Genomic DNA, 13,538 nt, shown 5'->3' on the forward strand with positions numbered 1-13,538 from the left:
GTCCATCATTCACAGGTCCTGTCCACCATCCATCAGAGCTGATGCCAGCAAGGTGTTTTGTACCTCTGGAGGCACACCTCCTTATAAGCACCGGGGTGACACGCCGCAGGACCAAGTCATGAAGTGAGTGGTCTCTGGGCCCAGAAGGAGGGCCCCCTGTGTCAGCAGAGTGGGGACTGTGAGGTGGGGGAGTGCCCGGCGGAACCCTGATCTTATACATCTTCTGATTCCCAAGAAAGGCCTGAGCTCTGGTGGCTTCTATTCTAGGAGGACAAGAGTCAAAGAGGACAGAGGATGGGGCCCCGGGTATTGTAGACCCAGAGGGCAGGCTGGGCTGAGTTGTCCCTCAGAGTCTCCTTCCCCGCAACACCCATCGCGCTCTGCCTGCCCCCTCTCTCCATCCACCTCCACTGACCACCGGGGCGGGCCTCAGAACAGGATTGTGGCGAGCAGGCTGCTCGGGAGTCTGTCTCAGTCCTCAGCCCAGATGCCCAGGGGCATGGAGGCCTGGGCTGGGCAGTGTACAGGACCTTCAGGAGAGCCGCCAGTGGGAAGAAGAGGCTCACACAGACTCTGCGTTCAACCTGCTGGATCCCACATCTGCTACAAACACAACAGACACACAGGGGTTGGGGGTGGCGTGGAGGGGACTGCACAGAGGCTCAGTCCCAAACAAGAGTGCCATGGGAGGGCAGAGTGGAAGGAAAGACCGGAATTCTGACTTGACGGCCCACCTGCCTCTCCCCAGGGCCATTGCTTCGCTCGTGGGGACCTGGCTGGACCATGTCCAGGATTTTGGGCAGCCCCTGCCTTTCCCCTTGGTGGAGGCAGAGCAGGCCTTGGTGCCCATCAACTCCCCTGCATCACGCCTGGTTGGCCACGCCCCAAATCTAGAGCTGGAGCATCTTGAGCCCACCGAGGCAACCCGGGAAGGTGAGGGGGACTGATAACCTGGGCAGATAATCTGGGGAGGGCAGGCTCATGGGCGGGAGTTCCCTTAAAGGCGGTGGCATCTTTCCAGTGTGTGGAAAGTCACGGGAAAGCCAGGTGTGTGAGTAAATCTCTCTCTTTCTCCTGCTCCAGGTCCACACCCGGAGCTCCAGAGCTCTCCAGAGCCAGAGGAAGGGCCTGCTCAGGGGCCAGAGCCTGGTCCAGAGAGAGGCCCCGCCCTGGCCTGGCCTGGCCTGAGGCAGTACCTGAAGCCACTCTGGAGACAGCTGCTGCCGGTGCTGCAAGCCTTCTCTGGTGCTGTTATAAGAGTCCTAGGCGATTATCTTAAATAACTAATAAGAGGAATACGCCCCAACTGTATATGTATAATAGTAAATAATGATAATTTCCAATAATACCTAGCTATTTATGTAGACAATAATCCATTAAATTAAATACTCTTTTGAATAAATAGAAATAAAATTGTTGATTCTAAACACGTGTAGGCCTTATATATTCACGTACATATACCTAATTTCATATATATGTGTACACACATACATATATACATACACACACATACATGTGTACACATATATGCTGCCATGGAAGCATGCTCACTGCATAATACAGTGGTAAAATAATGTTTGAAACATTTAATTTGTTCTGATGATTAAGTATAAACTGATAAAATGGAGAAAGGAAATCTGGAAATATATGCATCAAAATGTGAACACTGGTGAACTGGAGGAAGTCAAACTTCTAGAAGTGACAGTTTCTTCTCATTTCCTTACGTATAGTTTCAGGTTTTACACAAGGATCATCTATCCAATATATAAATAGGCAGCAGACAGAGGAATGGAGAGGCAGAGGAACATCGATGAAAGGCGCATCAGCTGCCTCCTGCCCACCCCCGAATGGAACTGACCGCGAAACCCTGCCACGTGCCCTACTGGGAACTGATCCGGAAACCTTTCAGTGCAAGGGGAGATGCCCATCCAAATGAGCCACATCAGCCAGGGCTAGGCTAAATAAATATTTTAAAAATATACTTGGATTGATTTCAGGGAGAGCGAAGGGGAGGGAAACGTAAATGATGAGAGAGAATCATTCCTCGGCAGCCTCCTTCACGACCCCTATTGGTGATCCAGTCTGCAACCCGGGCACGTGCCCTGACCCGGAAGCAAGCCAACCGTGAACTCCTGCCTGCTTCACAGGCGCACCTGACTGTGCAACACTGGCCAGACTCAATAATATCTTTCCAAACTTTCCCAAGTGCCAATTTATATCTTGAAACGCTCTCATTAAAAGCAAAAGTTACTCACTGGGCTGCATTCCACTTCACTCAGTGTTTAGCTTGATTTGCTACTTGAGCAGCAACAACCACTACACTACATGTGAACAATATTTAAAACCACTAGGGATAGAAAGAGCATTGCTTTGGTTGCAACAGGAATAATTCAAAACAACTCCCTCCACTAAACACTTCCTTAATCATTTTCCTTCCCCAGTGAGCCCAGAATTTAACTCACCAGTCTAACTCATCTGAGGAAGAGGCAACGGTTCCACTGGCACAGGGCGGGACGGAAACATGGTACGCAGCCCTGGTTCTACCGGAAGGGCCACAGTTCACTGTCACCACTGGAACAATCTATCATTAAAATTAAAACCATTGTGTCAAACACTTTTAAGCAGAAAAGGAAAAGGGAATGCCATTAGTAGGTGAGTATTTCAAAAGGAGGCATGCTGTGCAAGACCGATCCACGCAGTGCTGTGGCCCAATCATCCAAAGCTCATCATTCCCACCTGAAAACTCTTGCTCTGAGGGGAGACACATTTCCTTTCTTTCATTTCATACTTGCTTTCAAAGGAAACCAGCTGGTCTATACACCAAGCCAACACTCCTCCTTGGGTATCCAACAAGAGAAACCTAAATGTCTAAGTGAATTTTAACTTTTACTTAATTTGAATTAATGAAAGTTTAATTTAAAAAAGTGATATGTGGTGGCCAGGCTGCTGTGGCTCAATGGTTGCGCGTCAAACCCTGAACCAGGAAGTCCCAGTTTCATTCTCAGTCAGGGCACATACCTGGGTTGCAGTCTAGGGGCTATGTGATCAAGGAGGCTCTCTCATCACTGATGTTTCTCTCTCCCCCCACCCCCCTCTCTCTCTCCCTTCTGTTTCCTTTCCTCCCTCTGAGATCAATAAATACATATATTTTTTAAAAGTTACGTATGGATAATGTGGGCCCTATTAGACAGAGTACTTCAAGACACTAGAAACAGATTTGAAAACAGTCATCCCTGAATCTCGGGACACCTTTCCTCCACACCTCCACACAGAAGAAATGTATGGGGCCAGTAGTGTTCACAGCAGAAACAGGAAGCTCACCATCAGACACTTCCCAACTGCCCTTCCCTTCTCCTCCCTCCTCCTCCTCCTCCTCCTCCTCCTCTTCCTTCTCCTCCTCTTCCTCCTCCTCCTCCTCCTCCTCCTCGTTCTTCTCCTCCTCCTCCAGGGCTGAGGCACCTCCTTCAGGAGCACTTTGCTCCTAAACGACCCCATGTCCCTTGCAATTTGGCCTGTTCTGGCCAAGGGTTCATGCAAGGGTCTCATAATTGATTTCTGAGACACTATTTTCCTTCCTGATAGAAAGCACAATAGGGAAGTGAGAACTTTTTTCCTCTCTTGGATGCTGGGAGCTGTTGCCGCCACTTTGTTGCTGGCAGCTTACCCTGATATCATTGAGCAGCTGAATTCAATATTGGATCCACCTACCTGTGGATTGGTCATTTTGTGAGAAAAACAAATCCCTACTTGTGTTTCATCAGTATTCTGCTGCTTATAATTCTCAGCTTCCACACTGAATGAGATCCTTAAAACTCCTGAGGGTGGACAAGCTTGTAGCATTTCATGGTATAGCAAACACAAGTATGGAAGCAGAGAGGAGGACAGAGGAAAGATGAGAGATGCCTGAAAGAACACCAGTCTTCCAACGACCCCAGAGGGAAACGTTGGGACACGGGGCATGACACAGCTCTAAGCAGGGCTGGGAGAGTGTGATGCCAATGAGGATCTCAAAAGTGTGACCAGAGAAAAGGGGCGAGGGGGAGACAAAACTGGAAAAGAAGATAAGGTCACGTCACGGAGGGCCTGGACGGACACACTAAGGATTTTGGACTTGATTCTCAAGGCCATAGGAAACCACTGTTAGTTCCCATAAGAGACATGATCACATTTACATTTTCAAAAGATCCTTCGGGCTGCTGGTAGAGAATGGTTAGGGACCCAGCCATACTAGAATTGACTGGTCAGAGAGAACACATGGTATCAAGAGGCCCTGAGGCCAATGGGGCTTAGGACTCTGGGTGCTAACCTTGATGGCTTCACACTAGAATCCTTGTATCAGGAATGGCAAGGTTGAAAGCTATCACACTCATGGGACTCGACAGGTTAGGTCTAGAAGTAACAATAAAGTAGCCAAAGGTGCCGTCTCTCTTCTCAGAACAAGAGACTCTAAGAACCAAGGGGAGAACTTACCAAAACCAAGATTTACTAAAGTGGTAAGGAGAAGGGTGTGGACTCAGTTCAAAGACAGAACAACAGTTCAGTGGCACAGACACACACACATATAGAGACAAAGTGAGGTAGAGGCTGCGAGGAAGGAAGCGACCTCAAGAATGAGAGTCCGAGAGAAGTGACAGGACCTGACATCCCATCACCTGGGCTGTACGCTACGTTGTTCAGCAGCCAGTTACTGAGCTCTCGGCGGACACACAAGGATGTTCCCACCAGGAGGCTGGACTCACTTAAAGCCACTGTGAAGGCCCCTAACACCTGGGCCCACCTAAGGCACTGGGTCTGATGCTACGTGTAAAAGGACACCACTGCGAGGTTTTGGGCCAGTGAGTGACAATCTCTGAATTTCCTGTCATTTCAAACCCTTAAAGGTGCAGACTTGAAAATGAGGCCGACATGAGCAGTGACTTTCCTGAGATCTCAGGCTGGACCTCGGGCCTGTTTTGTCTAGTGTCCCATTCTGTGTCCCACTCATTCTTGTCACGCTTCCACCTCTATGTTTGCTCATCAGATTTTTGGGAGGCCAGCCCACAGGTGTTAGGGGCCTTGTCTCATCTACACCTGATGACTTCCTATGGAAATAGCGTCCAGCATCCTCCTCATGGGCCAGCTTTGCAGACTGGGGGACTCCCTGAGAGGCACAGAGGCTTCTCCGGGGCACAGAACAAGTAAGGACAAGGAGGTGTGAACACAGCTTTCCCTCCCAAGCCGGGGTGCCTCGCACATTCCCAGAGAGCTGGGCAGAGGGCTGTGCTGGATACTGGGTATTGGTGTACAGGTATGGAGATAACATGGGCCAGGAGGGTGAGAGGCCAACAGTCCACAGGGGCCTTTGGGTGGCTCTGATTGGAGGAAGGGGCACAGGTCGTGGAACCTTGAAGGGGTGACCTCACTTCCTTACTGAGAGAAATTGGAACCGTGGTAACCAGGTACCCACATTCTGGAGACAACTGCCTTTCCAGCTCACTTGAGTGGAGAGGGTCAGGAGACGAGGATGTCTCTGTGTTGCTTCCCGTTCTTCCGAGGCTCTGGGCAGAAGAAAGCCCAGGCTGAGAGATGTTTCTGTTGCTGTAGAAATAGGCGCAAGCGCCACCACCGATCCCCCTTGCCCTCTGGCAGGAGGCACCCACAGGTAACCGAGGGCAGCCCAGGCCAGGCCCATCCAGGTCAGGCGCCAGCTGGGGTCACACCTGGGCAGCCCCACACCTCTTACCCCTCATCCCAGGTATATGTGTGTGTGTGTGTGTGTGTGTGTGTGTGTGTGTGTGTCCGTGATGGTGAGGGACAGCGTGGGATGAGGGACGCACATCCTGGGCAGGAGCAGGTTGGTAGGTGTCAGAAGCCTGGAGGGCGTGTCATGTGAGTGCTGGGTTCGGAGATCTGCTATCCGCCTGTTAGGGTGGGTCGGGGGGCTATTCAGGGGGTCATCAACTTCACTCCCTGCCTGGAGGTCTTTGCAGATACCCCTCTCTGCCTGATCTGATCTGGGGAGCAGAATGGGTGGCGGGCATCTGCCCCACTGGCACTTCACAGGCAGGCCCCTGAGGCCTCCTTGTGTCCGGTGGGGGCTCTGTCTTTGCAGAGCTCCAACAAGGACATCGTAGAGGAGCTGGCTGACACGTTCACGTATGCCATCAACGGGTACAAAGGACAAGTGCGTCAGGCCAGGAAAACCGACCAGTGCCAAACGGAGGTGAGAGCTGGCCCACACCCAGGACCCTGAGGTGACTGGGGTGGGACCAGGAGTCAGACTCAAATCAGGGGCCTCAAAGATCTCACAGACCCACTCCCAAAGAAACCTGCACCTTCAGTCCTCCCGACCAGCTTCCTGGTAGGTAGGGGAGAAAAGCAATCTTTCTTCATGTGCTTCTTGGGATCACAGAGGAAGCATTTGTTGCTGTCTTTGCCTTATGCTCCTTTCAGTTGATTCACTCCCTGCCCCAAGTAACCTGTGGACCAGTCCCAGCTCCACTGTCCTTGTAGACCTTCCCCAAGCCTTAAACATCATCCCACTTGATAGTGCTGTGTATTTAAAAAAAAAAAAAAAAAAAAAAAAAAAAAAAAAAAGAGGGTTGGGGGCAAGGGAGGGATTAAGGTCTTGAATACTTTTCTCTGCAACCTATCACCTCACAGAGGACGACAAACCATTGCAGTGCGGCCAGGTCAGGAGCTGTGGCCTTACCCAACTCCATATCATTCCAACAAGGGCATAGTTTTCATCAGTGATTCAGGCTTTCACTGTTGCTAGACCTTGACACAAATCAATGCTTGCTAGCTCAGCGGGGCTGCCAGGAACATCCTCACTGTGTCCTAACAGACGAGGTCTGCCATGACACAGGACCACACATTGGGTGGAAGGTTCCTGATGCCTCCTGGCTCAGTACCCACTCTGTCTTTGCAGAGCTCCCAGGAGGACATCATGGAGGTGCTGGCCCTTGGACCCGACTACACCACCTACCGGGTCAGGGTGCAGGTGCACCAGGCTGACGACACAGTCCAGTGCCTGTCAGAGGTGAGAGCTGGCCTCGAGGGTCTCTACACCCACAACCCCAAGACGACCTGGCAGTGCCCAGACCCACACGCAAATCTGCGGACTCCCCGGGGACCCTCCCAGGACTCTCCCTAGACTGTCCCACAGCCCCATGACAAAGGAATCCGGACCCCCACTCCTCCCTCCAGCTACATGGGAGGGTAGAAAGACACTCCTCACATATTTGTAGAAATATGAGAGAGAGATGTGGTTTGACTTCACAGTAGACTCCATGAGCGCTTGGGCATTTCGCTGATTTTGTTGTTGAAACTACCCTTGCCCCTCAGTCCACAGTCCTTGCAGAACTTGGCCAATAGCAGATGTCCTTGCCCCGGCGATGCAGCCCTTCAGTGCTGTTGGACATGGGCCCGATTCAGTTCGGCTGCCATATCAGCAGCGCTGCCTGGAACACTTCATGAAGGGTGTCGGAATGGACTGTGTTAGGTTGCTCGGGCTGCCGTAACATAGGACCACACTGGGTGGTGTCAGCAGCAGACATTCATTTTCTCACTATTCCGGAGGCTAGGAGTGAGACAGGAGGCTGTCAGCCTGGCTGGTTTCCCCTGAGGGGTCTCTCCTCAGCTTGTAGATGGCCGTCTTCTCGCTCTGTGTCACGTGGACTCCCTTCTGCACTGCCATGTATCCTCCCCTCCTCTTCCAAGGACACTGGTCAGACTAGATTAAGACCCACACCACTGAATTCACTTCACCTTAATTATTTGCTTGAAGACTAAAACTCAAATGCGGACACATAATGAAGTTCTAGGGGTTGCAAATTCATGGGATTAGAGGGACACAATTCTGACCACAGTACGTGTGATGTCCTCAGCTGGAGATGGAAGCCCACTGCTGGTTGAAGGACGTGCACATGTAAACTTTGAACGGCTGCACGCAGATTCCAAATCCAAAGGGCTGTAGCAGGGACATAGCCAAAAGCAGTTTCTCATGATGGCTGCTGCCTTGCTGCAGGCCTGGCCCGGGGATTTCTCACTCACTGAAATGTTCACCTGTCCGATGCCAGGTTGTCCAACTCAATCACAGTGTTCCTTCATTGGCAATTGCCTCATGGGTACTTTGAGTCACCTGTCACTTTTCTGCCACCACATACATTGCCTCCTTCCCGAGTCCTCTGCTCAGATTACTGCCTGGTGATCACCTTTCTCCAGTCTGCAGTCTCCAAGCATTTGCCACCTGGCAGGATCTGGGATCTCCATAATGACGGTCTTAAAATGCCCTTGAGTGTAAAAGGATGAAATATAACTTTCTCCTTTGAAGTCAATGGTTGTCATAGGCCATGTCAACTGGGTACACTGTTCCCACGCTGGGGAGGGACAAGGTTCCCACACCCTTTCCACCCATGTCGGGAGCAGATGAAGTCTCCAGTACCTGCGAGGGGATGTCCTGCAGGACAGGTCCCAGTTCTGACCTGCATGCCCTTCACCGGACATTTCATATCCCTAAGCCTCTGTGTTCTCATCTCTATAACGGGGAGGTTTCTAGACGACTCACAGGGCCCGTGCACTTCATATACACTATTCCCACAAGGAGGTTTGTTGTTCCTCAGCTAAGAAAAGAAAAAAAAAAATAATGATGGCTAGAAGGTGACAATTTTCTGAACATGCACAGAACTTAAGTGGCACTTTGAAGACCTAGAACCTCGTTCAGCCTGGGCACTCCTGTCCCTCCTCTCGCACACGTCCCTGTGGGGCTGGGACCTCCCGAATGAGCTCCAGACCTCGATCCTTGTGGGATTCACGGTCATGCCGCTGACTGGATGTCCTTCCGTGTCCCTCCCAGTGCGCAGCTGAGGTAACTGGGAACCTACCTGAGTCCTGCAGGCTGCAGGCCCTCCATGAGGGCACCTTGGAGCAAGTGGCCACGTCCATGGTACCAGCTTTCCCGGGGGGAAACCTATCCCATGTCTCCACCCTGGCCTTCTCCAGAGCCCAACAGTTCCTCGAAGAGCTGCTAACTAGGTGAGCACACACTCGTGCCTCTGCCCACTGCAAGCTGTGAGTCTTGAAAACGTCACCACATCTTTCCGAGTCTCAGTATGCTCCTCTGAAAAGTGGGGTGGTGGGGGATAAACCTCATAGCACTGCTGTGGGGACAAGCCGTGGCAGGTCCCACCTGCTCCCTGGCTCTTCAGGCAGGGTTGCTGGACGCGCGCCGGTTGTTTGTGGCAATTATCTCACTCTGTCCCATGGAAAGAACGCTGACTCACCCATCAGCGGCCTGTGGCATCGGAGTTTGGAAAAGCACATGGAAAGCAACCTGTCAAGCAGTTGGAGATTTCACCTAGCTGGTCCTCGGCCTTGGTGTAGCCACACTGGGGATCTCGGGCGGGTAGCAGGGGCCCCAAGCCCACTCAGATGGATAGGAGGGTGCTGGTTGGAGTTTATTTACTCGACAATGTGTATGAAGCTCCTACTACAGGCAAGCACGTTTGGAGACACTTTGCCCGACTCAAGGAATGAAGCAGACACGATCCCTGGGCCTCAGTTCTAGGCAGTGGGTCCAGCAGTCACGCTGTCCATCATTCACAGGTCCTGTCCACCATCCATCAGAGCTGATGCCAGCAAGGTGTTTTGTACCTCTGGAGGCACACCTCCTTATAAGCACCGGGGTGACACGCCGCAGGACCAAGTCATGAAGTGAGTGGTCTCTGGGCCCAGAAGGAGGGCCCCCTGTGTCAGCAGAGTGGGGACTGTGAGGTGGGGGAGTGCCCGGCGGAACCCTGATCTTATACATCTTCTGATTCCCAAGAAAGGCCTGAGCTCTGGTGGCTTCTATTCTAGGAGGACAAGAGTCAAAGAGGACAGAGGATGGGGCCCCGGGTATTGTAGACCCAGAGGGCAGGCTGGGCTGAGTTGTCCCTCAGAGTCTCCTTCCCCGCAACACCCATCGCGCTCTGCCTGCCCCCTCTCTCCATCCACCTCCACTGACCACCGGGGCGGGCCTCAGAACAGGATTGTGGCGAGCAGGCTGCTCGGGAGTCTGTCTCAGTCCTCAGCCCAGATGCCCAGGGGCATGGAGGCCTGGGCTGGGCAGTGTACAGGACCTTCAGGAGAGCCGCCAGTGGGAAGAAGAGGCTCACACAGACTCTGCGTTCAACCTGCTGGATCCCACATCTGCTACAAACACAACAGACACACAGGGGTTGGGGGTGGCGTGGAGGGGACTGCACAGAGGCTCAGTCCCAAACAAGAGTGCCATGGGAGGGCAGAGTGGAAGGAAAGACCGGAATTCTGACTTGACGGCCCACCTGCCTCTCCCCAGGGCCATTGCTTCGCTCGTGGGGACCTGGCTGGACCATGTCCAGGATTTTGGGCAGCCCCTGCCTTTCCCCTTGGTGGAGGCAGAGCAGGCCTTGGTGCCCATCAACTCCCCTGCATCACGCCTGGTTGGCCACGCCCCAAATCTAGAGCTGGAGCATCTTGAGCCCACCGAGGCAACCCGGGAAGGTGAGGGGGACTGATAACCTGGGCAGATAATCTGGGGAGGGCAGGCTCATGGGCGGGAGTTCCCTTAAAGGCGGTGGCATCTTTCCAGTCTGTGGAAAGTCACGGGAAAGCCAGGTGTGTGAGTAAATCTCTCTCTTTCTCCTGCTCCAGGTCCACACCCGGAGCGCCAGAGCTCTCCAGAGCCAGAGGAAGGGCCTGCTCAGGGCCAGAGCCTGGTCCAGAGAGAGGCCCCGCCCTGGCCTGGCCTGGCCTGAGGCAGTACCTGAAGCCACTCTGGAGACAGCTGCTGCCGGTGCTGCAAGCCTTCTCTGGTGCTGTCATAAGAGTCCTAGGCGATTATCTTAAATAACTAATAAGAGGAATACGCCCCAACTGTATATGTATAATAGTAAATAATGATAATTTCCAATAATACCTAGCTTTTTATGTAGACAATAATCCATTAAATTAAATACTCTTTTGAATAAATAGAAATAAAATTGTTGATTCTAAACACGTGTAGGCCTTATATATTCACGTACATATACCTAATTTCATATATATGTGTACACACATACATATATACATACACACACATACATGTGTACACATATATGCTGCCATGGAAGCATGCTCACTGCATAATACAGTGGTAAAATAATGTTTGAAACATTTAATTTGTTCTGATGATTAAGTATAAACTGATAAAATGGAGAAAGGAAATCTGGAAATATATGCATCAAAATGTGAACACTGGTGAACTGGAGGAAGTCAAACTTCTAGAAGTGACAGTTTCTTCTCATTTCCTTACGTATAGTTTCAGGTTTTACACAAGGATCATATATCCAATATATAAATAGGCAGCAGACAGAGGAATGGAGAGGCAGAGAAACATCGATGAAAGGTGCATCAGCTGCCTCCTGCCCACCCCCGAATGGAACTGACCGCAAAACCCTGCCACGTGCCCTACTGGGAACTGATCCGGAAACCTTTCAGTGCAAGGGGAGATGCCCATCCAAATGAGCCACATCAGCCAGGGCTAGGCTAAATAAATATTTTAAAAATATACTTGGATTGATTTCAGGGAGAGCGAAGGGGAGGAAAACGTAAATGATGAGAGAGAATCATTCCTCGGCAGCCTCCTTCACGACCCCTATTGGTGATCCAGTCTGCAACCCGGGCACGTGCCCTGACCCGGAAGCAAGCCAACCGTGAACTCCTGCCTGCTTCACAGGCGCACCTGACTCAACCACTGTGCAACACTGGCCAGACTCAATAATATCTTTCCAAACTTTCCCAAGTGCCAATTTATATCTTGAAACGCTCTCATTAAAAGCAAAAGTTACTCACTGGGCTGCATTCCACTTCACTCAGTGTTTAGCTTGATTTGCTACTTGAGCAGCAACAACCACTACACTACACGTGAACAATATTTAAAACCACTAGGGATAGAAAGAGCATTGCTTTGGTTGCAACAGGAATAATTCAAAACAACTCCCTCCACTAAACACTTCCTTAATCATTTTCCTTCCCCAGTGAGCCCAGAATTTAACTCACCAGTCTAACTCATCTGAGGAAGAGGCAACGGTTCCACTGGCACAGGGCGGGACGGAAACATGGTACGCAGCCCTGGTTCTACCGGAAGGGCCACAGTTCACTGTCACCACTGGAACAATCTATCATTAAAATTAAAACCATTGTGTCAAACACTTTTAAGCAGAAAAGGAAAAGGGAATGCCATTAGTAGGTGAGTATTTCAAAAGGAGGCATGCTGTGCAAGACCGATCCACGCAGTGCTGTGGCCCAATCATCCAAAGCTCATCATTCCCACCTGAAAACTCTTGCTCTGAGGGGAGACACATTTCCTTTCTTTCATTTCATACTTGCTTTCAAAGGAAACCAGCTGGTCTATACACCAAGCCAACACTCCTCCTTGGGTATCCAACAAGAGAAACCTAAATGTCTAAGTGAATTTTAACTTTTACTTAATTTGAATTAATGAAAGTTTAATTTAAAAAAGTGATATGTGGTGGCCAGGCTGCTGTGGCTCAATGGTTGCGCGTCAAACCCTGAACCAGGAAGTCCCAGTTTCATTCCCAGTCAGGGCACATACCTGGGTTGCAGTCTAGGGGCTATGTGATCAAGGAGGCTCTCTCATCACTGATGTTTCTCTCTCCCCCCACCCCTCTCTCTCTCTCCCTTCTGTTTCCTTTCCTCCCTCTGAGATCAATAAATACATATATTTTTTAAAAGTTACGTATGGATAATGTGGGCCCTATTAGACAGAGTACTTCAAGACACTAGAAACAGATTTGAAAACAGTCATCCCTGAATCTCGGGACACCTTTCCTCCACACCTCCACACAGAAGAAATGTTTGGGGCCAGTAGTGTTCACAGCAGAAACAGGAAGCTCACCATCAGACACTTCCCAACTGCCCTTCCCTTCTCCTCCCTCCTCCTCCTCCTCCTCCTCCTCCTCCTCCTCCTCCTCCTCTTCCTTCTCCTCCTCTTCCTCCTCCTCCTCCTCCTCCTCCTCGTTCTTCTCCTCCTCCTCCAGGGCTGAGGCACCTCCTTCAGGAGCACTTTGCTACTAAACGACCCCATGTCCCTTGCAATTTGGCCTGTTCTGGCCAAGGGTTCATGCAAGGGTCTCATAATTGATTTCTGAGACACTATTTTCCTTCCTGATAGAAAGCACAATAGGGAAGTGAGAACTTTTTTCCTCTCTTGGATGCTGGGAGCTGTTGCCGCCACTTTGTTGCTGGCAGCTTACCCTGATATCATTGAGCAGCTGAATTCAATATTGGATCCACCTACCTGTGGATTGGTCATTTTGTGAGAAAAACAAATCCCTACTTGTGTTTCATCAGTATTCTGCTGCTTATAATTCTCAGCTTCCACACTGAATGAGATCCTTAAAACTCCTGAGGGTGGACAAGCTTGTAGCATTTCATGGTATAGCAAACACAAGTATGGAAGCAGAGAGGAGGACAGAGGAAAGATGAGAGATGCCTGAAAGAACACCAGTCTTCCAACGACCCCAGAGGGAAACGTT

Source organism: Cnephaeus nilssonii (assembly GCF_951640355.1).
Source record: "Cnephaeus nilssonii genome assembly, chromosome: 15".
Classification (NCBI taxonomy): Eukaryota; Metazoa; Chordata; class Mammalia; order Chiroptera; family Vespertilionidae; genus Cnephaeus; species Cnephaeus nilssonii.